This window comes from Cervus canadensis, chromosome 2, assembly GCF_019320065.1.
Source record: "Cervus canadensis isolate Bull #8, Minnesota chromosome 2, ASM1932006v1, whole genome shotgun sequence".
NCBI lineage: Eukaryota > Metazoa > Chordata > Mammalia > Artiodactyla > Cervidae > Cervus > Cervus canadensis.
In genome coordinates this window covers 56,905,181-56,929,266 of record NC_057387.1, presented here as the reverse complement: position 1 = coordinate 56,929,266, position 24,086 = coordinate 56,905,181, and the positions used below count along the sequence as shown (strand labels likewise).

The 24,086-nt window shown below is 40.1% G+C and overlaps 1 protein-coding gene across 3 annotated transcripts in view; it reads right to left on the bottom strand.

Moving 5' to 3' along the window:
• Positions 1 to 8,150, bottom strand: part of TTLL7 (tubulin tyrosine ligase like 7) — a 157,933-nt gene extending 149,783 nt beyond the window's left edge. Inside the window, exon 1 of one of the 3 annotated variants that reach the window (XM_043460860.1) lies at positions 7,577 to 8,150. The gene's annotated coding sequence lies outside the window, so the exon portion shown is untranslated. The remainder of the gene's footprint in view (positions 1 to 7,576) is intronic. The other 2 variants (XM_043460861.1, XM_043460857.1) reach the window with 2 other exon arrangements.
• Positions 8,151 to 24,086: the final 15,936 nt, after the last annotated feature.

Below are 24,086 nucleotides of genomic sequence, written 5' to 3'. Positions count from 1 at the left end.
AACTGGTGTATATACATGATGGAATATTATTTGGTTTTAAAAAAGAAGGAAATGCTGTCATATTCTATAAATGGGCAAAATTTTAGCAATTATATTAAGTGAAACAAACTAGTCACAAAAAACAAATAATATATGATTCCATTTATACTAAGGTATCCAAACTAGTAAAAGTCATAGAAACAGAAAATATAATGGTGGTTACCAAAGACTTGGGGGAGAGGGAAGTTGTTATTTAATGGGTATAAGATTTCTGATTTGCAAGAGGAGAAAGTTCTTGGAGACCTATTTCACAACAAAGTTAATATATTTAATGCTACTGAACTAGATACTTAAAAATGTTTAACATAGTAAATTTGATGCTGTGCGCTTCATATTAATAATATTTTAATTCATTTTAATAATATCATATTAAAAATATATATAAAAATACAAAATATTACCTGGAGAAAGAGCTGCATTTATGGAATGCCTACAAAATATGAGAAATCATCCAAACAATTACATAAATCATGGTACCTTGATACTACTATGGACTTTTTTCTTTCAGAAAACATGAATATCACTTGTATGTTACCATAATATATATAGTTATACCAAGGAGAGAAAAATTTTTGGATTACCATTAGGTAATTTTACTTGGAGATCTAAATATCCATATTCATAAGTAATGCTGAGTGTGTTCATTTAATTTTGTTCCCAGCAGAAGTTACACTTTAGGACCTTCACTTCATCCTATATTTATTATTCTAGTCCCTTATGAATTCAAAAACAAAATTCATAGATACTCTTTCGAGAACATTATGGGAATAAATATGCCATACTATAACTAATGAAAAACACATTAACTTTTAATTCCTTAGTCAAGGATGAAAACAGCTATCAATACATATAAACCCAAGATACATTTTTAAGGAGAAAATGCCTCCTATTCCAAAATGACAACCTCCTAACATATGTAGCAGCAAATCTTTCTTTCTGCCAGAAACACTCATTCGGCACTTATTTTTGACAAGTGAAAAAGCTTTTCCACATATACACAGCCCACTTGATTTTAAAAAACGCTGATCCCTCCCTTTAAAACTTTTCTTTCATTAAAATGTCTATTTTCCTTTAATTTTTGCAGCAAGTTCCAGAAATAACTTGTTTCAATTTTCCAAAAATAATGCATTGAAATATGTGTGTGTTGACTAAGGGTGAAGCTGATATGGACTAAAAGCAGACAACACAGAAAAAAATATTCAGTGGATTTGACAAGTTATTTTTTTCTCAAATACTGTAACACTAGTAAAACCATTAAAACTATGCAATATGAACAAAGCTCATCCCCTTGCTTACATGTTATACATTGACCTACTGTCAAAGCTAATATCAAGAGGGGCAGTTTTAGACCAATTTCTAATCCTACTATGATTTTGCACACATTTTTATCTTCTTTTTTTTCTCTCCCGAGCTTGATTTTTCACATCATTAAAACGGAAGAAATAATATCTGCCAATCTTTAGGATTCTAGACTAAGAGATGCTAAGTAATTAAACATTACCATCTTCAATGTGATCAAACGAACAGCTAAATGAAAATGTCTCCATCTGGTTTCATATGAATTATGCTGATTGTAGAAAATGTTCAAGGTCTAGCTTTCCTCTCCACAGAGTAGCTAGCACATAGTTGTTGGGTAACTGCAGACAGACTGATTCTAAATATAAACTGAGATGTGTGCTAAAATTATTGTCCTGATTTTTCAGCAATCATTATGCTACACATGGCTACAGATTTTATTTATTAAATACCTTGAAAAAACATATTTTCAATAATAGCAATGACAGAATTACCTGTGAAAATTGTCCTATCAAATGATTCAAATTAAATGTACAGTTTCTAAACTTTTCCTACCTAGTACTCTATATGTATGACCATTCATATTCACATATGCAAACTTAATATTAAAACCACATCAACTAGGTTTTACACAAATTTTAAGTGGGTTCACATCCCTCACAGAAGAAAGATAGTACTACCTTAAATGAGAAGTACAACAAAGAAAACCCTAAAATTCTAATCCAGCAAAGAACATTCAAATAATCTTGAAGCTGCTGCCTAGGCTATTGCTGATCCACCTTCCAAATCTGCAAATGCTAGATTTACTTTAAAAAGTCAATGTCACTGCAAATAAGCTCATGGAAAAGGGAGGAGAGTTTTTATGAAAACAAGCTATTGTCATCTTCTTGAATTAGGTGTGGCACCAGTTCAGACTTGCAAAGTAGTGGGTAAAAGAGATAGAAATGTTCAAATTAATCTTTTATCAAACATAATGTTCCATTTCACATGATTATGCAGAAGAACAAAGATAACACAGAAGTTTGGAAGCTCGGGAGCCAAAATACAACTCAGAAAAACCAAACAATGTGGATGGTTCAGCATGCCCAATGGACCAAGAATATCATCAATTTCAAAAGGAAAGACTTCTCAGTCAGCCCCAGGGGAGACCCAGTGACCACTGGACGATCTAACTCTGAACCTTTAAAGAAATCAAAGGAACACAGGACAACTAATCACTTGCAAGAAAAAAAAGGAAACTGGATTTATCACTCAACTCCCAGAACCTAAGTCCCAGAACTTGATGGCTTTGTAAACTACCTATGGCTTTGTGCACTACAGGTAGGTAAACATCAAATGGGAACTAAGGAAAATAGGTGTTGGAAAATAAGTAAGCAAGCCTACTTAAATTTAAGTTTTTAGCTCTAACTTAACCCTATGGAAACTGCTGACTAAGCCCAGTTGAACTTTGACAAAAATAATGCCTGGAAGGAATGCAAATAGATTTATCACCTTCAAACTTTAAGCAAACTGCTTTAAATAGTTAAGTCCCAACTAAGCATAGAACAAATTCTGCCCAAAATACTCTGCCCACCTCTAAGTCCAACTTCCACCAGAAATCATGTCAGGTCCTGAAAGGTGGGGCCCATTTTTGGTTTATAAAGATGCTTCAGTTTTCATTGTTTCCTTTCAGGGCTTCCCAAACTGAGAGCATATTCCAAGTATCTGCCTTTCTGCTCCCTACTTGCTCCCTCAAGGCACATTCATATCCCTAATTCCCCTTCCACAGGTTCTCAGAGACACTTCATGGCCTCCCTGCCTCAGTGGCTTCCCGGCCTCAAAGTCCAAGGAGAGTGGGAGTGGTACCCAGAGGAAACCCAGGCAAGAGCCTAGGGGAGCAAGGCAGAGGCCTGGCCAATGTATGAATACCTGTCCAAGGAGGTAGGGTCATGTATTCCTACAGCTGGAGGGACATGGAGGAACAGTCTCTCTCCTCAATGTGGGGAACTTCCCCTGGTCGAGGGATACTGGGAACGAGAGCGGGAGGAGATGCTAGGAATGTCCAGCATCTCCTGGGGGCTTGCTGTCTCTAGCAATGTACACAGCAGAGGCGACAGGAGTCTTTGGTGTCCACCACACACTCTTACACCCTGCAACCAGGGCTTCTGCAGAGAATTGGAGGAGGTCTGGAATTCCTGCCCCCATCAGTGTGGATTCTCCAAATTAGAAGCCGAGAGTGAGTTCATAAGCCTTGCACTGCCAAGATATCGAAGCTGGAGACCTGGGAAACTGATACAGGTGGGTGGGAGAAGCTGAAGTTTGAAAGGGAGAGATAGTGTGTGGAGAATGAGGGGGGATTCCTGAGGGAAGGACAGGAGAAACGAGAGAGCTGAGGTCTACACACACAACACCAGGACCAGAAAGTAGTTTATCACACATGCTCCTTCTCTGGCTGCAAATTCCTGCTCACTCCCACAAAATCTGTCCTCCATTACCTACAGCTTTTCCCTCCAGTGGTCCCAACTACCTGCCTTTCTCCCAGCACCCATGGTTTAACTAATCTTTCTAATCAAAAGACAAGTTTGCCTGAAATAGTGTAATCTGAAGAGACATAGACAGGAGTGTTATTAATTATTAATATGCAAATATCCTATACTTAATATACTAATACTCCAAAGAGAATATACAGAATCCATCAAGGTTTTAAAATTTGTATAAAATTCAGTCAAGATGATAGAGAACTGACTTGTGGACACAGCAGGGGAAGTGGGACAAATTGAAAGAGTAGCACTGAAATATATACCTTACCATGTGTAAAATAGATAGCCAGTGGGAATTTTCTGTGGGACAGAGAGCTCAATCCAGCGCTCTGTGACAACCCAGAGGGGTGGGATGGGGTGGGAGATGGGAGGGGAGCGCAGTTCAAGTGGGAGGGGACATACGTATACCTATGGCTGATTCCTGTTGATTATGAAAGAAACCTACACAACATTGTAAAGCAATTATCCTCCAATTAAAAATAAATACATAAAGAAGAAAAAGAAGAAATTAGTCAAACTAAGCATCATAAAAAATCCATAACAATGTGTGGTGATGGATGTTAACTAGACTTATTGTGGGGATCATTTTGCAATATATACAAATACTGAATCTTTACGTTGTATACCCAAAACTAATATAATGTTATAATGTCATTTATACCTCAATTTTTTTTTCAAAAAAATCAAACTAAGAACTCACACCTTTTAAACCAGAAATTTTATTTCTGAGACTAAAGAACTAATTTCTAAAATTTAGAAGAGAGCTTATGAACAAAGATACTCATCATAGTGTTATTTATTATCATCAAAATACAGTGACAATGAGGAGTGATTAGGAATTTATGGCACATCTACCTAATGGAAAATTATGTAGACATTTTAAATGTTCACGGTCAAACTACAATTAAGTGAAAAGTAATGTTATAAAATTTAAAATAAAGACTATAATGGAAGGGGGAAATCTTTTAAAAGGCAAACTTCCTTGGAAGAGGAAAAATCTTACTTGCATAGAAAATTTTCTGGGTTTAGTGCTTTAAATAGCAGTACCCAGGAAAAGTAACATTTTCCGGAAGAGCACTTGGAACAAGGAATATGGAGAATGTGAGCACAACCAGCCAAAGAGAAATTTGGCTTGCTTAGAGACCTACGCTAGTTCCCTAGATTACCTGATAACCAGTAGATTTCACTGCCTGACATGCAAAGTCCTTCGTAATCTGTCACCAGGTATCCAAAAGTAGGTGACCACTTCTCAGCTGAACTTCATCTGCTTTCTCTTTACTTACTGAAGCCTTCCCATCTCAGAGTGATTTCATTCACTTCCATCCACGAAAACTTTCATGATCCTCTTACGACCCTAGTCATCACTGTTTCTCCTTCTTAAAGTGTTGTGGCACTTAAATCTGCCTTACCCTTTCCTGGTATTAAGCCAGTATTAATCTATTTGGTTAGTTACTAATATGTAGGTAACCAGCTCTCCAGCTAAACTTTCAGTTTCCCCACCTAGACTTTTAGAATTCAGACGGTCTGCAGACAGTAGTCATACCTACCCACACTGAGCGAGAGAAGAAAGGGTAGAGAGAGACAGGAAACATTTCTAAGGCCAAGTTGGTATTATATTTATACTCGTGATGAACATCTAAATAAAATGTGCTATGTCTGTTTTCAAATGTTCCTGCTGACCCTCCAGCACTAGAACATGCAGTTTCCTTTTTGTTTTAATAGCAGTGGGATTGAATTTTGCTTATTCATTCATACCAATTCTGCTTTCCCTTTGGGATTAAATAGATTGGACTGCAAAAGGCCTCACTGAAGTCATAAGAAAAAAAAAAAAAAAAAGAAATGACCTTCTAGAAATCAAAATCAAGACTCATCTCAAGACCTTACTTGTCTTAACTAGTCTTGTCTGAACAACAAATGTAAATCTGTGCCTCCATTTTATGACTTTAGTCTATCAATATCCTCATTAACTTAAAAAAGAATTCTCCAGAGCAAATGGTTCAATACTTTAGAAATGATGGCCTACAATGACTATGTTCCTATCAGACATCATATACTATTCTAGTACTTGGAGATAATGAGCATTTGCACTATAGCAACCTGCCTCCTGAGACATCAACGAGAGTTGCAGGTCTTAAGAGAAAATACATAAATCATAAATGAAAGCAAATCAAATGGCCAAGCAAGGAAGGAAGAAAAAACCTAGTATCCATTAGTTTCGCAGAAAGAGCATACAAGGTCAATATAATTGTTGACTCAGAAGGGCAGGGCAAAAACAAATCAATACAATGTCCCATTAAACAGAATTACACTTTGCTACAACACACATATTTTGTGTAAGAGTCAGTGTTGTCCAGGTTCCACCACTAGCTGTGTAATCTTGAAACTTCTCTGTATTTCAATTCCTTCATCTGTAAAATGGAGCTATCACCTGCTATGCCAAATCATAGAGTAGTAATGAATCAAATCATATTATCAGCCTGGGTTTATCTGTCACCATATCATGGGTAACACACCGTACAAAAACAGTTCAGTCACATATGCCATGTACTAAATAACTGTTCTTATTGCAAATGTTTCCCTAACATCAAAAAAAAAAAAAATCAGATTGCCTTTACTTTCCTAAAAGATTTCTCCAACACTTAAGCATTTACCATCTATCACTGCCAAAACTGTGTTGAATATCTCCTGTTATGAACTAGCTCTCCTATGCAATGTTGTCCAGATATTATTTTTTGGCATATGCTTTCTAAGAAAATAGTATTTTTTCATGCAATTCAAAAAATGTTCCCTCTTTTATACTAAAAGAACAATAATTCCATATACAGGAAGTTTACAGGTTGTTGCTATTACTTGAGATTACTATTATGAAAATTAGTTCTATGTTTAATATGTAATAAAATCATACATATGTACACACAACTTGGACACACTTGGATACACAACTCCTTAATGCAGTGGAAGATTCGTGGGTTTGGGGACCAGGAACACTTGTATCCAAATTCCTATTCTGTGACCTTGAGCACACGATTTAACTTCCCGCTCTTCACTTTCCACATTTGGTTCTGCGTTACGATTTAATGAAATCATATATATACGAAGTGGCTAAACTCTAAAAGTATTATTTCTTAATCCCCTTAAATCTTTTCCTACTATGCCAAGACCAATTAAACCCACTCTGAATACAAGACAAGTTGGATACAGCGTCTTAGCGGAGGGATGCAACACGATGTTGAGCGGAGAGTGGCACGCATTAGGCATCCAAAGGAAGAAGTAGAGAAACTGGCTGGTACAGAGAAGGGCCCCAGACTTCACTCGCCTGTGCGAAAAACCCACTCATCTGGCACTGAAGGTGGCACAGCACGTTCACGAAGGTTTGTGCCGCGATGTGGGCAAAGGACGGGATTACAGAGCAAGCCATCGGGAAGCCTCCTGGCTCGCCCTACCCGACCTCGCCCGCCGGGCTCGCTCATCTGGAACCTGGAAGCTCAGGCGAGAGCCCAGCAACTGACCTCGCCCCCCCGCCCCCGCACCCCGATTCCGCCCAGATCTCTCAGGGCACGAATGGTGCTGAATCATTAGCACCAACAGTAGCAGCTCCCCGTGCCGCTGCTCCCGCGGCGGTCAGTGATCCCGGGGCAGTGACCGTCCGGGCGGCGGCCACACCTCGCGGGCGTGGGGACGGGAAAAGGGGGTCGGGGAGGATTGGGGCAGCAGGTACTCACCCGGGGTGAGGAGAGCCCAGCCCCTGGGTCTCGCCTCCGGCCTGAGGACGGTCCCTGCGCGGTTCCCGCGCTCCTCGGCTTCCCTCCGCGGCCGCCCCGGGCCGAGCAGCCTGCGCTGATGGTCCGGTGCTCCCCTCCACCCGCCCACTGCCCGCGGCCGCCACAGCTCCGGGCGCCGGCGCTAGACCCGGAGCAGCTGGAGCAGCTGGCGCTGCCGAAGGGGTGGCGGCTACCGACGGGCCAGACCATTAGCGGGCGGCGACCGGGGGTGCGCGCCGTGCGCGGCGGAGCGGGAGCGAGGGCGCCGGGCCGGCGACGGTTGGGAGGACCCACGGCCAAGGGGGGCTCCTCCGCGCCCCGCCCCGCGCCCGGAGGGCCTGGGGGTGGGAGGGGCCGACGTGGGGAGAGGCCGCTTTTCCCGGCTGGGCGGTGGGGACGGCCCTTGACTTTTCGGTCCCCCTCCGCGTTTGCCTTGGTCCGGCTCGGGGCAGCTTTAGAACCCGGCAAACAGAGGACCTAGCAACGCGGGCGCCTGGGCGGTGTCCCCTCCTAAGGAGATGCGAAAGGGCGCCGGCCCGGAACCCTGCCTCCGTGCCCGCTCCTGCTCCCTGCGGGGCCCCGGGCGCCAGTCCTGCTGCTGAGCTCACCGCTGACGCCTCACCACCAAAGCCAGCGGGCCGTCTGGAACCCTGCAAGGGGCTCCACATCTTTTATCCAAGCATCTCTGTGGCGCAAAGAATAAAAGGGCCAGCTTTCAAGGCCCGCTCGAAGTTAGAAAATAAAATCAACTGGGATCCCATCCTGTAGGGGCTTTAGTAGACAACAAGGAAGGGAGGGACAGTTTGGGATCGCAGAGTTATCCTGTCCTCCGCAAAGACTGGACCACAGCAGTTGGAAAACGTAGATTTAGGAAACCGTTTTAACATAGAGATCTATATAGGATAATTAAAGAAATGCAAAGCTGTTTCAGGTTCAGTGTTCACCATTTTACAGATTAGTGTCTCCAGAATGGGGAGAGAATCGTGTCCTCATATGAAATGAACTTTATGTAACTGGAAAAGAGACGCCTCCGTACGTGTCAGCCTTTAGATTTTATTGAAAGCTCCCTGCCCTTGTCACATCCAGGTTTAAACAGGTTCATGTCAGACCATGGTGGAGATGGACACACGTGTATTGTTCTCCTTATAGGAAAAAAAAAAAAAAAAAACATAAAAAAGAACAGAGTTGGCGTCTTCCTATAAAATGTGATTTAATAAAGCCCCCCAAAAAAGACCCACCAAATGCTTCCCAAACAGTATGAAATTCCACAGTTAAAAGCCATTTTCTCTGGGTTAAGGTCTTATTCTCTTTAGAGTGAATTAACCAGATTTTTAATCTTGTTAAAAATTAACAAGCTAGAGCACCTGCTATGTACCAGATACTGTACTAATAAGAGTATTTCCAGTTTTATACTTTCATTTCTTCCATCTAAAGTTCCTTGCTCAAAGTTCCTTGCTCCATCTAAAATCTCTGGTGAAATTGGTGATATTGTTGCTATCTTTAAGAAAGAGAAACTGGCCTCAGAGTTTACTACTGGATTCACATCTCATAGAGTGGCAGAACAGGCATTGCAACCTGCAGTTTTTGACTAATGCCTTTCCTCTAGAATTCCTCTGGGAAACACAGGTCAAGCCTTGTCACATCCATGATTGACACTTGAATGTGAGTTTGTTGATCCTTCCCTTGTGAAAACTAGATTTCAGGGTGCAGAAAAGAACATTTAAGTGTCTAAGGTAAATGTCACCCTGAGGTTAGAAATAAGGATCTAGAAAGATGTTGGATTTCATCCAGAACTAGACTAGAAACATCAGTTTCAGAAACACAAGATTAGGATCATGAAGGTAAAAAGGAATTATTTATTACCTTTTTGTTAATCGTTATATTGCATATTGGGCATCCCTGGTGGTTCAGTTCAAGAATCCACGTGCAATGCAGGGGAGACCTGGGTTCCATCCCTAGGTTTGGAAGATCCTCTGGAGGAAGGCATGGCAGCCCACTCCAGTATTCTTGCCTGGAGAATCCCCATGGACCGAGAAGCCTGGCAGGCTACAGCCACGGGGTTGCAAAGAGTCAGACACAACTGAGTAACTAAGCACATGTATTGCACTTTACACTTATGCAATTATCACTTTATTACACTTTACACTATTATTCTTCCAAACCCAGGAAGGGACAAGAGTTTTTAAATGGGCCTAATGTCATGGGTCCTTATACACCTTGCTTGCGTGCTAAGTCGCTTCAGTCGTTTCTCTTTGTGGCCCTATGGACTATGGCCTACCAGGCTCCTCTCTCCATGGGGATTCTCCAGTCAAGAATACTGGAGTGGGTTGTCATGCCCTCCCTCCTCCAAGGGATATTCCTGACTCAGGGATCGAACCAGCATCTCTTAAGTCTCCTGCATTGGCAGATGGGTTCTTTACCACTAGCGCCACCTGGGAAGCACCACCCCGCCCTCTGCCCCAACCTCTTATAAACCTTTCCAGAATTTTAAAAAGCTAACAGAGCATTAACAACTTTCACACCACCTTAAGGAAGATTTCTGAGAAATAAGAAATAAAATTAAACTGTTAACTCTGTGTTGTCCCATTGTTATTGTGTTAACTTTTATTATAGATGTTCATACATCAGTACCAATGCAACAGAAATCTCCAGAGTTTCACAGGGCTGAGGATCTGAGGGCACTAGATCCCCAGCAAAGCCAGGCATCTATGACTCAGGGCCAGGGTGGCCTCAGCTGTAGAAATGTGTGATTCTTCTATCCATGCACAACTGTTCCACCTTCAAATGAATCAACAAAGGAACAGAAGTGAACAAGACGGAATAGACAAGATGCCTCTTGAACTAGAAGTCTCTGTTTGATAGGGATCTAAGAAAGAGGATAAGGTCTTTGCCGGGCCACCTGAGACCAAACTGGGATGGAGAACCCAATTGGTTATAAACCGCATGGACTTGCCAACAACTCCAGTCATCTGTTTGTGTATACACTGCTATTCTTGGATCATATGTTTCTAAGCAAAGAAGAAAGGAGAAATTTAGTGCCAAAGGCCTTGAGAGACTGTCAAAAGGAATGGAGGGAATGATGTGGTGCCTGCATGCCCTCCCCTCCCACAGAGACTTTGAAGGGTTTTAAGACCTTGGGAAAAGAACTTAGAGTGAGAAACCAAGGAATCATTTTTGCAAATGATTTTGGGATTTCAGATTTAAGAAGTATTACTTTGGGCTCTGGTGACACAGTCTAGCACAGAACTGGTGAGAGGGTCCCTCTCTTACCCAGTCTGCCAAAAGACCTCTGGACACCTTGTCACCACTAGGGAAGGGCTTCACCCAAAGAAGGCGTATTCTCATAAAGGACACTAGTGCCCAATACAGGGTCAAGATGAGTTGGTGAGGAGCAGAGAGTAGCAGAATATGAATGGAACTGTTCTGAGCATCTGGGAGGTACAACTGAAGCTTTTCAGTCCTACACGGTGGAGCTTGGGCAGATGGAGATGATTGTTAAGATGACTGATAAAACTTATTTAGGCAGTGATATTAGGTAAATTCACTTGTATTCACAAGCCAGAATCATCTGATATTACATGATATTCACATGATGTTACACTTAAAATTATATTAGTAAGAAGAGAGTTAGAGGGAAAGAAAATACTTAATGCCTTTGATAAAAGTACAGTGTGAGCCACACCATGTTGAACTTTGATTTAAGAATAGTAAGTACCTACTATGGGTTAGTCCCATACTAAGGTGTATAGAAATATTAACTTCTCAATTTACTCCTGTCAAAGAAGGTATTAATCTTTACCAGTGTCATTGAGGCAGGAGATAAATAAGTTCCAGGTTAGATATTTACAACTAGCCTCTTATTTATACTTTGAGCTAGAAATAACAACAGGAACAGGAGGAATAATTGGACTTTATGTCCTGTGAACACTTTAAGACAACAGCAATGGCAGGGACAGAGACGGGTTAAGCCCTGCTTAGGGAAAAAATAAGGAAGTCACATATTTCTCATTCTTGGTGTCAGGGAGACCTCCCAAATTACACAGGCACAGAAAGTTTCCTCGGGGGAAAGGGCGCCAGATCATAATAAGTTTTGCTAACTTCCCAGAGACCCTGAAGTTGAAATTCACCTAGGCTAAAGGATACGCACACACGTGGGCTCTAAGACAAATCAGATACACGGTCAAAGCACAATGATTGGTCAAAGGAAAACAAAGTCCCAGAAGTCCCTTATAAATGATCTAAACTTCCCAAAGCTACAACTGTTCCTGAACCCACCAGGTATCTATCTGCTCATACTCCTCTCTTAATGAACACTTTACTTGCTTCACTATTTTCCATCTCTTTGAAATTCTTTCCAAAGGGGACAAAAGCCAGGGCAGTGCCACCATCCAGATTCAACTCCTGGTCAGGGGGCTGAGATCCCGTTTCAAGTCTCCGAAGCCATAGCCACCAACAGCTCCTCCCAGATCATTATTTCTGTTTATTTGCTTTTAGCTAACAGTTTTAAAATCATTAGTATTTTTAATGTGAGTGCTATTATCATGCAAAGTACTCCTTTTATCCTCATTTTTTAGATAAAGATATTTAATGGTTAATTTACCAAAGGTAAGTAACACAGCTGGAAAAAAAGCAGAGCCAGGTTTCAAACTCAAGCCAATACATAAAACTCAAAACCAATTCATAAAGCATTGCTGTCTACATACTTTTACTGCCTCCTGCTACACAGAAAGCAAGTTGCAATTGTATGTTTCTCTACAACGGAAAATCTATTTTCTATTTTTTAAATCTATTTTCAACTCCCATTCTTAAAAGGAAATGAATCATTTCTCACAAAGAGGATTTAAATGAGAATTCTCCCAATGGAAACACTGAGTATGGAATGTTTCAGTGGAACATTGGGCAACTGTTTAGATTTCTGTGCTCAGAAAAAGAAAAATAAAGCCCTGAAACAAACCAAAAAAAAGTTCTATGATCACTGCAGCATAGACTTGGCCAGTGATTTTCTACACTTTTGCTACAGATTCTGATTGCAGGAACTCATCCAGGAACTCCAGGGTGAGAGCCTGGAATTTCTATCATTATGAAGCACCATACATGATTCTACTTCACAACCAAGTTTGACCAGTCCAACAGAACTAAACAGTATGGTGCTCACAAGAACATTCAGTCTCCTAGACTTGCCCATTAACCCAGTCAATTAGTGTGAAGGAAATGGGAAATTGGTATTTAAAACCTACTAGGAAATGGCAACCCACTCCAGTATTCCTGCCTGAAAAATCCCGTGGACAGAGGAGCCTGCCAGGTTGCAAAGAGTTGGACAAGACTGAGCAACTTCACTTTCTTTCTTTCTTCCTTTGTATAACTTCACATTTATTGTAAAGAAGTATATTCATTAAATTGTTTAGTGTCTTCGTCATTATTGTTTTGATCATTCTGAAAAGTCTTCAAAAATTCTTAAGTTGAAGATTATGCTCATTCACAATTACTATTATATGTAGATACTTGGAACTTAAGGCTGTTTTCAATTACTAGATGGTATTTTATGAGTAATAAAGAGTCCAATTAGAGCAGCATAGATTTATGTGTTAATTTTTGGAGAACTGACATATTTGTAACAATGTCATGCAATCCAAGATGATGCTAGACTTTTCCATTTGTTTATGTTTTGTTTATATTTTTTCCATGCATTTCCCAAAAATATTTTTATAGTTTTGTTCTGCACCTTTCTTACTAAACTAAACCAAATTATTTTCTAGCATTTGTCCTTTGAGTCAAATATTCTTCCCATTTTCTTTTTTAGATGCTTTTGCCTGAACAGAAATAGTCTGGTTATTTATGTACTTTATTTTATATTCAACACATCAGATTCTCTTATAACTTGTTTTTCTCATGAGAGTCTTTTGGGTTTTCTAACAACAAAAACAATAAAAAGGAAAAAAAAAAACAGTCATCAGCATCAGGAACTTTCTCTCTTTTCCCTTTATTTATTCCAGTTTATTTTACTTACCTTTGATAGAATCACCAATACAAGTCATTAGAGAGATGCCTTTCTGATTTCTGATTTTAAGTAACTTATTTTTTGCCATTTAAGGTAACGTTTGTTAGTGGACTTGTTTTTATTATATAAGTAATTTCCCTCTATTCCTATTTTACTTGAAGTTTCCCTTGGCATTGATCACTTGACCTTTCTTTATCTGATGTCTTATCACCACATATTGATAACAGTTGGTGGTTTTTTCCCTTTAATTTTTAATGTAATCAATAAGTTGATAGACTTCCTGGAACTGAACTGCCCTTTCATTCCTCTAATAAAGACTGTTTTATCATAGTGTATTACTTGTTTGATTCATTCCTCTATTGGGTTCTTCAATATATTATTTAAACATTTGGCATTCATAGTCATAAATGAAATCGGCCTGCACTGTTGTTGTTGTTGCACTCCTTCTTTAGCTCTGGTATTGGAGGTGTTCATGTGAAATTAACTGGTCTCACACACACACAAAAAACTTTCAGCCTTTTACTAAGACCCACAATAGTTTAAACAGTATTGAAAATTTTCTATTCTTTAATGCTTAGATTAAAAATTCACATGTGAATCCATCTGCCTACTGCCTCTTTTGATAGTAGATCATTTATCACTTTTATAAGCTCATCTATAATAATTGGTCTATTCAAGTTTTCACTTCTATCTCATTTGTGATCAGGTATATTTTCCTAGGAAAATGTTCAATTCTTCTAGTTTTTTTTTCTTTTAAATATTATTCTAGTCACTGTATATGCTTGGAATTTTTAAAAATTCTTTCCTATTTTCACATTGTTAATCCTATCTAATCTTTATTGTATTCTCTTTTCTTATCATGCTCATATGGTATTTATCTATTTTATTGGTCTTTTTTAAAAGAATCAATCTTTGAATTTATTGTTCTTTTCTGCTATTTTATCTATTTTAATAATTTCAGCTTTTACCAATATTAGTTCTTTCTTCAAAGTTTCTTTGGTTTTGTTTTTATTGATGTTGTTCTTATCTGTATTCATTAAGATAAATATTTAGTTCTTTTATTTTTACCTTTCCGCTTCCATACATCTGAGTTCAGTTTTGCTGTTCCCTATTATTTTAGTACAAAGTGTTTGTTTTGCATTGCTTTTAGGCATTTCCATGTTGTCTTTTCTATCATCTAAAAGTTTATGTCCCCGTCCAAATTCATACATTAAAATCTTAACCACGAAAAGATGATGGTCTTAGGATGTGGAGTCTTTGGGGAATGCTTAAGTTATGGTGGTGAATTCCTTATGATTGGGATTAGTGCCTTTATAAAAAGGGTTGTCGAAAGATCCTATTCAAGAAATAAAATGTTCTATATTTCTATGTCAAATCAAGTTTATAAATTGCATTATTTATTTCCTCTGTCTCCTCTCTGTAGCTTTTTTGGGGGAGGGGGAAATCTACCAAATTATTTCAGTTCTTGGAAATATACTGAAAAATTCAGTACAATTGGGTTTTTATCATGTTCTTTCATTTCTTTTTTTTTTTTTAATAGAAATAAAAGTCCTCTTGTAAGCCTAAAGGTATTGTTTGTATAAATAATTTATTGTATTTGATGAAAACAGTGCATTTAATCAATTGGTAATGTCTGTCCTTATCTTCTGTGGTGTTTTTAACCTTCTATTCCAGTTTGTCTGCTATTAATGTTGCCTCTCTTGATGTCTTTCTATCCATTTCCAGTGTTTTGTTTGGTTTTGGTTTTCACGGTTCTTTTTTCAAATCCGTTTTATTACTGTATTTTAAATATGTTTTTTTGCAAAAAGCAAAAGTCTGCTCCTGTTTTTAAAAAACTATAACAGACTTTTTAAATAAGAGAATTTGAGTCCTGTCACATTTTATGTAATGCTTGATATGTATCAGTTTATTCTTTCTATCTTATTTTTTACTTACTTATCAGACCACACTATGATAAGTGAAATAAGGGGAACCCATTATCATTTTATGCTTACTTATCTGATCACATTTTATTCATTCATTTTTCCCCTTGTTTAATGCAAGTTATACTGTTTTGCAATTTTTTTCACAAATGATTGTCTTTCCTTCTCTTTTTCTCATAATCAGATAGTACTACTGGACTATTATATGATAGCAAGATATTATTTCCCCCTTTTCCATTTCAGTAAGGTCAGTTTTTTAGAATACTTTCACTTTCTTCCTCTTCAACATTCTTTCTCTCCTACTCTCCAGTTCTATTTCTCTCTTCATCTTTTTCCATCTTGAGATTTCTATTTTGGTCTGTGTCTTGTTTAACGAAAGACTTTTTCTGTAGATTTGTCTCTGATGAAGTACATAAGCCAGTAAACTCTTTCTTGAGTATCTTCAAATATCTATTTTCATGCTTGTTCAGTTATTAAATTCTTTGGTTGTGTTCCTATTCTAAGAAAAATCTATAGATACTCATTCACTCTTGTCTGTAGCTTCCATTGTTGCTAATAAGAAGTCTGGTGTGTTTTTGTTTTTCGGATTTTTTTTTAAGACAATTTCATCATATGAGCTAGGAAACCTGTGAGATTTTCCCCTGTGTTCTTAGAATTCAGGAATTTTAGAAGACTTAGGTCTTAAAATAGGGAAATTTTAATAAGAACAAATTTTAAATTTGTTCTTTCTTTTCCCTTTGAAATTCCATAGGTTTTAGGTCCCTTGGACCAGACTTCCATTTCCTTTTGAAATTCACTTTGCTTTGCCTTATTCTTTGAGGTATTTCTTAGCACTTGGTATTTCAGACCATTGATTCAGATTTTAGCAGAGACTATCCTCTCTCCCAGTTCTTCTCCTGAATTTTTTATTTTAAAAGTCATGTTTTCAATTCCACAAAGAATTTTTTATTCTAGTCTTGAATCTTAATTCAAAATGTCACCATCTTCTTCAATAACACTCTATCAGTGGTATGTTTATTCTGATGACTGCTTTTCTCTCAGCTATTGGATGGACTTTTTTTTTTCTTTCTTTTTTTTTTTTTTAAATCTGCACCAGGTCTTCACTGCTCCAGTTGCAATGCATTGGCTTCTTTGCCTCGCAGCATGTGGCATCTTATTCCCAGACCGAGTATTGAATCCACGTTACCTGCATTGGAAGGTGGATTCTTAACCACTGGACTCCAGGGAAGTCCCGGGTAGGTTACTTTTCTATGTGAACTCATTGGAGTTCAGATGGTAAATGACAAGAATCATGAAAGATGATGCTAACTATAAGAGCCTTCCAGACCCTGCTGCTGGCCTTGAAGAAAACCCCCTCCCTGCTCTCAGATCTCTCTCAGCCTGCAGAACAGGGAGATCCAGTCTTATTGCACAGCTTTCGCTTCACCTTGTGAAGGTGAGAGGATCTGAGCCAACATTGTCTTCTCTCTGGAGGTTTACACATCTCTAACCTCCCAGCATCTCCCAGTATCCACTGATGATGCTGCCCTTCCCAGAAGGGAAAAAACACTGGACTAATTTCCCTCTGCTAGAATCTCAGCAAAACCTGAGACCTAACTTCTCCCCAGCTTCCCATGGAAGCCAGCAGCCATTATAACTTTTCAAAGTCAGATAGTCTAGGCCTGAGGCTTAAGGGAAGAGGAGCTGAGCTCATGTCAACATAATGACCAGACTCTCCCTTAAGCCGAACTATGTTTTTCTATAACTCACAGTAACTTTTATTTAAGTCTGTCACTCCATCAGGTAATAAAGATTTAATCTCAGTCAACTCAAGATCCTCCCTTTTTTTTTCCCCTGGAACTGGATCCTGATTCTGGAGTTTTTACGTGGTGCTGAGGTGTTTGAACAGAAGTGAACAACTGATCTGAGTCATCTATACATTTTGCAGACTCCACCTACATAGAGCCAGACTGTCTGTGTTAGTGATTATTACATGTTCTAACACCTATTTGAGATCATAAAAAGGACACAAAAAGGGCAATGAAACTGGTGATCTTGGCCAAGCTCAGGTAGTCCGTGCTTTGAAGCTCAGTTAGGGCTTGTCTACAAGACAAATGTCTGCCAAGAAGATACTTCACTGGGTGGACTGAGGAGTCTCCTAGTTAAAACCAAGGTGGCGGGGTTGAGGGGTCAGGTTCATAAGCTGTTTCAATAACCCTGCCTCTGTGCCAGACTTTGAATACAGCGTGGTATCTTTTGCTCACATTGCACTCCAGCCCAACTCTCAGGTGCAAATCCTGGGAAAGCGAGGGCTCAAGAAAAATTATTTTTACTGAAAATTCAGGAAGATGTTGAAAGCATAAAACAGTAATAATTGGCACCTCCGAGGGAAAAAAGGAGCAGGAGTCTTTCTGTTTAATTGTGAGGTTGTTACTGCTTGTTTGTTTTCCTAATTTCAGTTGTGTCCATTTTGAGGACACATTTTTGAGTCACCTATGCCAGGCATCAGCAGTACCAGCACTACAGGCAGCAATAGACTCTGATTTCTTGGAAACTCAAGCAGAGGGAAGGAAAATGGCAAGTGCTCTAAGATAACTGGGCATCATAATTTTTCAGTCAACTCTTCACCAGTCCTATTTTTCTCCCTGAATACACTCTGAGTAAAACTCAACATATCTCAAAAGAAGATGGCTGAAAATCTTAGAAAAGATGGAGAAAGAAAGCAGGAAAAGTTACTGTGTCTCTGTTTTCACACACATCTCCTGAAACGAGGAATTTTATAATCACTGCTTTAAAATCACATTTTTATAATCAAAGTTCAATGGAGAAGGAAACTGAGTCACATGACCACTTTCCAGAGTCACATCAGAAGTCAAAGATGGGTCCAAGGACTAAAGACTAGTTCATCTAGTTTGTAACCCATGATGTTACTCCTCTTTTACTTAAGGAAGGAATGATTTGACATAAATCACAACAAAGCAGATAAAAAATTGAAACCCTCAAGTGTTTGTCCTAATGAATAATCTTTTTGTTTGTTTGTTTTGTTGTTTAGTCACCAGTTGTGTCCAACTCTTTCGTGACCCCCATGGACTGCAGCCTGCCAGGCTCCTCTGTCCCTGGGATTCTCCAGGCAAGAATATTGGAGTGGGCTACCATTACCTTCTCCAGGGGATCTTCCCAACCCAGGGATTGAGCCCATGTCTCCTGCATTGGCAGGCAGATCCTGACCACTGAGCTACCTGGGAAGCTACTGAGTAATAATTTCATGATTTTATAATTGGATTTGAAAAACTACAGACTTATCAGGCCTTCAAGCAAAGAGAGTGATCTTCAGTCTTGCATAAGGTTCGCACACCACAGTGATATGTTTTGAAGAAGGAACATGGCCCTTCCTACCCAATGCAACCCCACCTCATCACTGGGTCAAGGAAGTGGCTTAGGGTTTTCTGTTTACTGTTCCTAGTAACTGATGCTGCTTATTATTCCTCTTATAATTGTAATTTGTGCAGTTGGTTGTTTAAGACTATGACATTTCTGGTTGATAATGATAGTAAATCCATGTGTTAATAACAGAATTTCAGTGTATCAAGTTCATTTCCAGAATAAATTATAAGCAATTCAACCTTAATCATGCAGAGAGAATACCAGCCTGCTAGATTATTACAGTAAGAGAGCTAACACTAATAGTATTTTTTATTGAGGTTTCAAGTAAAATACACTACACTAAATACTTCATTTAACCTTCATTTAAACTCATGAAGAGACCATATTATTCTTATATTATTGATAAAGAAAATAAAAATAGGTATTAAATAACTTCTACAGTGTTACAAAGCTAGAAATTGCCAAAGTGGGACTCCGGTCCAGGTTTGTCTAAATCTATTTTGTTCTGAGTCCTGAGCTCCTATCCCCCTTTCCCGCCTCACTGAAGAAGAGAAGCTAGTATATTCTGTCCAATTTGTGGGCCCAAGTATCCTAGACATAGAATATTTTATCATCAGGCCAATTATTTGGAAAAGTTATTCCATTTGCCAAGCAAATAATACAAAAATAAACTTGCAAACTGTTTGACCCATTCTCAGATTTCGAGAAGAGCAATTTCTTTAGAAGTAAAAGGAATGAAAATCTGACGTACTATAAATAATTCTATCAAATGAACTTCTGTACTACCTCTAACCTTGTCCTTTTGCCTTAAGTCACTGCCAAGACTACTAGCATCTACAGTATTTTCAGAATATAGAGAATACTTAGTGAAATTCACATAATTATGCAAAGATTTTTAAAGCATTTTTGTTTCTAGACAAAAAATTTCTCTTCTAAAGGCTATTCTGTCTCTTAAAATATCACATAATAATCTGCATGATATGTTCACATTTTCAGTCAGTAAAACATATGTTTCCTAGTATTATTGTTTCAGTTCAGTTCAGTTCAGTCTGTCAGTCATGTCCGACTCTTTGCGACCCCATGAACCGCAGCATGCCAGGCCTCCCTATCCATCACCAACTGCCAGAATCTACCCGAAACCATGTCCATTGAGTCAGTGATGCCATCCAACCATCTCATCCTCTGTTGTCCCCTTCTTCTGCCCTCAATCTTTCCCAGCATTAGGGTCTTTTCAAATGAGTTAGCTCTTCGCATCAGGTGGCCAAAGTATTGGAGTTTCAGCTTCAACATCAGTCCTTCCAATGAACACCCAGGACTGATCTCCTTTAGGATGGACTGGTTGGATTTCCTTGCAGTCCAAGGGACTCTCAAGAGTCTTCTCCAACACCACAGTTCAAAAGCATCAATTCTTTGGTGCTCAGCTTTCTTTATAGTCCAACTCTCACATCCATTCATGACCACTGGAAAAACCATAGCCTTGACTAGATGGACATTTGTTGACAAAGTAATGTCTCTACTTTTTTTTTTTATGTCTCTGCTTTTTAATATGCTGTCTAGGTTGGTCATGACTCTCTTTACAAGTAGTAAGCGTCTTTTAATTTCATGGCTACAATCACTATCTGCAGTGATTTTGGAGCCCAGAAAAATTAAGTCAGCCACTGTTTCCACTGTTTCCCCATCTATTTCCCATGAAGTGATGGGACCAGATGCCATGATCTTAGTTTTCTGAATGTTAAGCTTTAAGCCAGCTTTTCACTCTCCTCTCACTTTCATCAAGAGGCTTTTTAGTTCTTCTTCACTTTCTGCCATAAGGGTGGTGTCATCAGCATATCTGAGGTTATTGATATTTCTCCCAGCAATCTTGATTCTCCCAGCAATCTTGATTCCAGCTTGTGCTTCCTCCAGCCCAGCATTTCTCATGATTTACTCTGCATATAAGTTAAATAAACAGGGTGACAATACTTAACATGCTCCTTTTCCTATTTGGAACCAGTCTGTTGTTCCATGTCCAGTTCTAACTGTTGCTTCCTGACCTGCATACAGGTTTCTCAAGAGGCAGGTCAGGTGGTCTGGTATTCCCATGTCTTGAAGAATTTTCCACAGTTTATTGTGATCCACATGGTCAAAGGCTTTGGCATAGTCAATAAAGCAGAAATAGATGTTTTCCTGAAACTCTCTTGCTTTTTTGATGATCCAGCAGATGTTGGTAATTTGATCTCTGGTTCCTCTGCCTTTTCTAAAACCAGCTTGAACATCTGGGAGTTCATGGTTCACATATTGCTGAGGCCTGGCTTGGAGAATTTTGAGCATTACTTTGCTAGCATATGAGATGAGTGCAATTGTGCAGTAGTTTGAGCATTCTTTGGGATTGCCTTTCTTTAGGATTGGAATGAACACTGACCTTTTCCAGTCCTGTGGCCACTGCTGAGTTTTCCAAATTTGCTGGCATATTGAGTGCAGCGCTTTCACAGGATCATCTTTTAGGATTTGAAATAGCTCAACTGGAATTCCATCACATCCACTAGCTTTGTTCGTAGTAACGCTTCCTAAGGCCCACTTGACTTCACATTCCAGGATGTCTGGCTCTAGGTGAGTGTGAATGATCACACCATCATGATTATCTGGGTCATGAAGATCTTTTTTGTACAGTTTTTCTGTGTATTTTTGCCACCTCTTCTTAATATCTTCTGCTTCTGTTCAGTCCCTACCATTTCTGTCCTTTATTGAGCCCATCTTTGCATGAAGTGTTCCCTTGGTATCTCTAATTTTCTTGAAGAGATCTCTAGTCTTTCCCATTCTATTGCTTTCTTCTGTTTCTTTGCATTATTGTGCTTCATCCAGCCCATATTTCACATAATATACTCTGCATATAAGTTAAATAAGCAGGATGACAATATACAGCCTTGATATATATACTCCTTTTCCAATTTTGAACCAGTCCATTGTTCCATGTCCGGTTCTAAAGTGTTGCTTCTTGACCTGCATACAGATTTCTCAGGAGGCAGGTAATTTGGTCTGGAATTCTAATGAGGGACAAAAATCCTCCAGGAAAAAACAGAACATGTAAGCCTTTTGACCTGTGGCATAGTAGGGGAAACACTGGTGGACAGCATACAAATGGGTTGGGAAAAAATAGCCAAAATTTAAAGATATATATTAAAGACCCATGTACGCTGATGTATCAGGTAGGGATAGTGAACATTCAGAAACAAAGGGAGATTGTACTCACCTGCAAGCTTTTTCCCACAGGTATCCACAGGTTACTCACAAAAAGACTGGGATCAGGGCAGGAGGTTGATAGAGCCGCCTCACTGATGTAGCCATGAGGCAGTAATGGCCAGCTGTTAGGGAATGGGCACAAAACTCTTTTGCTCCTTTGTTTTCATCTCTCCTATGAAGCAAAAGCCTTAAATCTCTGCGAGGAAGGACAGCAAACCCTACAGGGTGGAGGCAAAAACCCACTGCATCTGAGGAAGAAGTATAAGCAAAAGTCTACCTGCTCTGGAAGAGAAACAAGAAACCATTCTGGATTTTGTGTCTTATCAGAGTTTTGCCACCAGTGAGAGAACAGCAAGAAACTCCTGCACAGGACCAACCCCAGATACAAGACAGAGTTTGGTTGCCATGGGCAGGATATGTACACATAGTGAGAAAGCTCCAGTGGGCTCAGGTTCCCAGTACCCCCCGCCCCACCACTGTCCCACATCCCTCCCCACCTCTCACATCAGCCAAAGTTGAAGTGAGCCCAGCCTGAAGCAGAGGTTGCCCCTCTCACCACCCCAGCGCCCCACTCCTGGACTGCCACCCGGCCCTGCACACCAGAGCACACCGCTCACCACACCCCTTCCCACCTGCTGACTGCAGCCAGGCATGCAATCGCCCTCTGCGTTCCCTTGGCACATCCAAGGGGTATGAAAGGCCCTTGACCAAGCTCACATCAAGACAGACTTTTGTCTTGTGATTTTTGACAGCTGGGCAGGAGCAGAAGTGGCCAAGAATGTGTGGAAAGGTATTCATTTTGATCCCAAGAATCTATAGACCTTGAGGCTATTGTTTGCCAAGGCCAAACCAAGAAGGCCAATAACAAGCTAACGGCCACACCCTATCACACCAATGCTCACCTTGCCCTAGGAGCATACTTCTTCTCGAGGGACCCCTATCACCTGATGGGGGCCGCTCTGATGCATGCATCCCCAGAAGCCTAGGCCTCCCTGTCCTCTCTACACCACAGAGCTGGTCCCAGTCATCTCATCTGCTGCCTTCACATACCCAGCTGCCTCTGCTGTTGCCTCCACCCTACCTGCACTGCTTAGCAGGCACCCTTCCTCAGACACCACCTGGCAAGGATGGAAATACCATCACTTCTGTCAGATCTTCAGTCTTTTCACTACAGCTTGAAGACCCTGCCTCACTGGGGAGGAAGCTGCTCTGAGCTTCTCCTGCCCCCAAGCAGCCTGTGGAGAGCTGCTGCTTCCCTCTGAAGACCTTGAATTGTAAGCCTGACTCAGTGAACTGCCTCAGGTTTCCTTTTTCTCCTCTTCCTCAGCTTTGTCCTACCTTGAAGGCCCTCTTGAAGGGCTCACAGCAGGACTCAGGGGTCCTTTTACTGGGCCACCCAGACCCAGCTGGAAGGCCTCACTGAGATGACCAAGACCCAATCTCCACTCCAAACTTGCTTCTGTAGCTCCACCTGAGAGAAAGAAGGCCTTTCATTTTCCATGTTTTCTGGCATGAATTAAGACACAAACTTGTGTGTATATGAGTGTATAGTTTGTTCTTGCATTGTGTCACCATAGCAGTAGGCCCTGGCCCCTAATGGTTCATCATTCCTGGTGCCTCTCTTCACACCTCTCCCCTGTACCCATCCTGCCTCAGGAAGGACCAAGCCCTGCAGCCTGTTTTGCCCTAGGGGCCAGCACTCCCCACTACCACACACACTTCCAAGCTGAACAGGAAGACCACCCAATAAAGAATATTTTCTTTATCACTTCAAATCAGGGTCCTCCACTTCCTCCTCCTCAGACAGGCCAAGACTCTTGAAGGAAACCCTTGCTCTGCCCATTTGTTTACCTCTTCACAGGGCACTCCACCCCTGCCATGACTCCTCATTCTTTTCAAAATTCAAAACCAACCAAGAAGTAAAGTACTTTATACCTTTTGTAATGAAAGATTTATGAACCACAAAGAA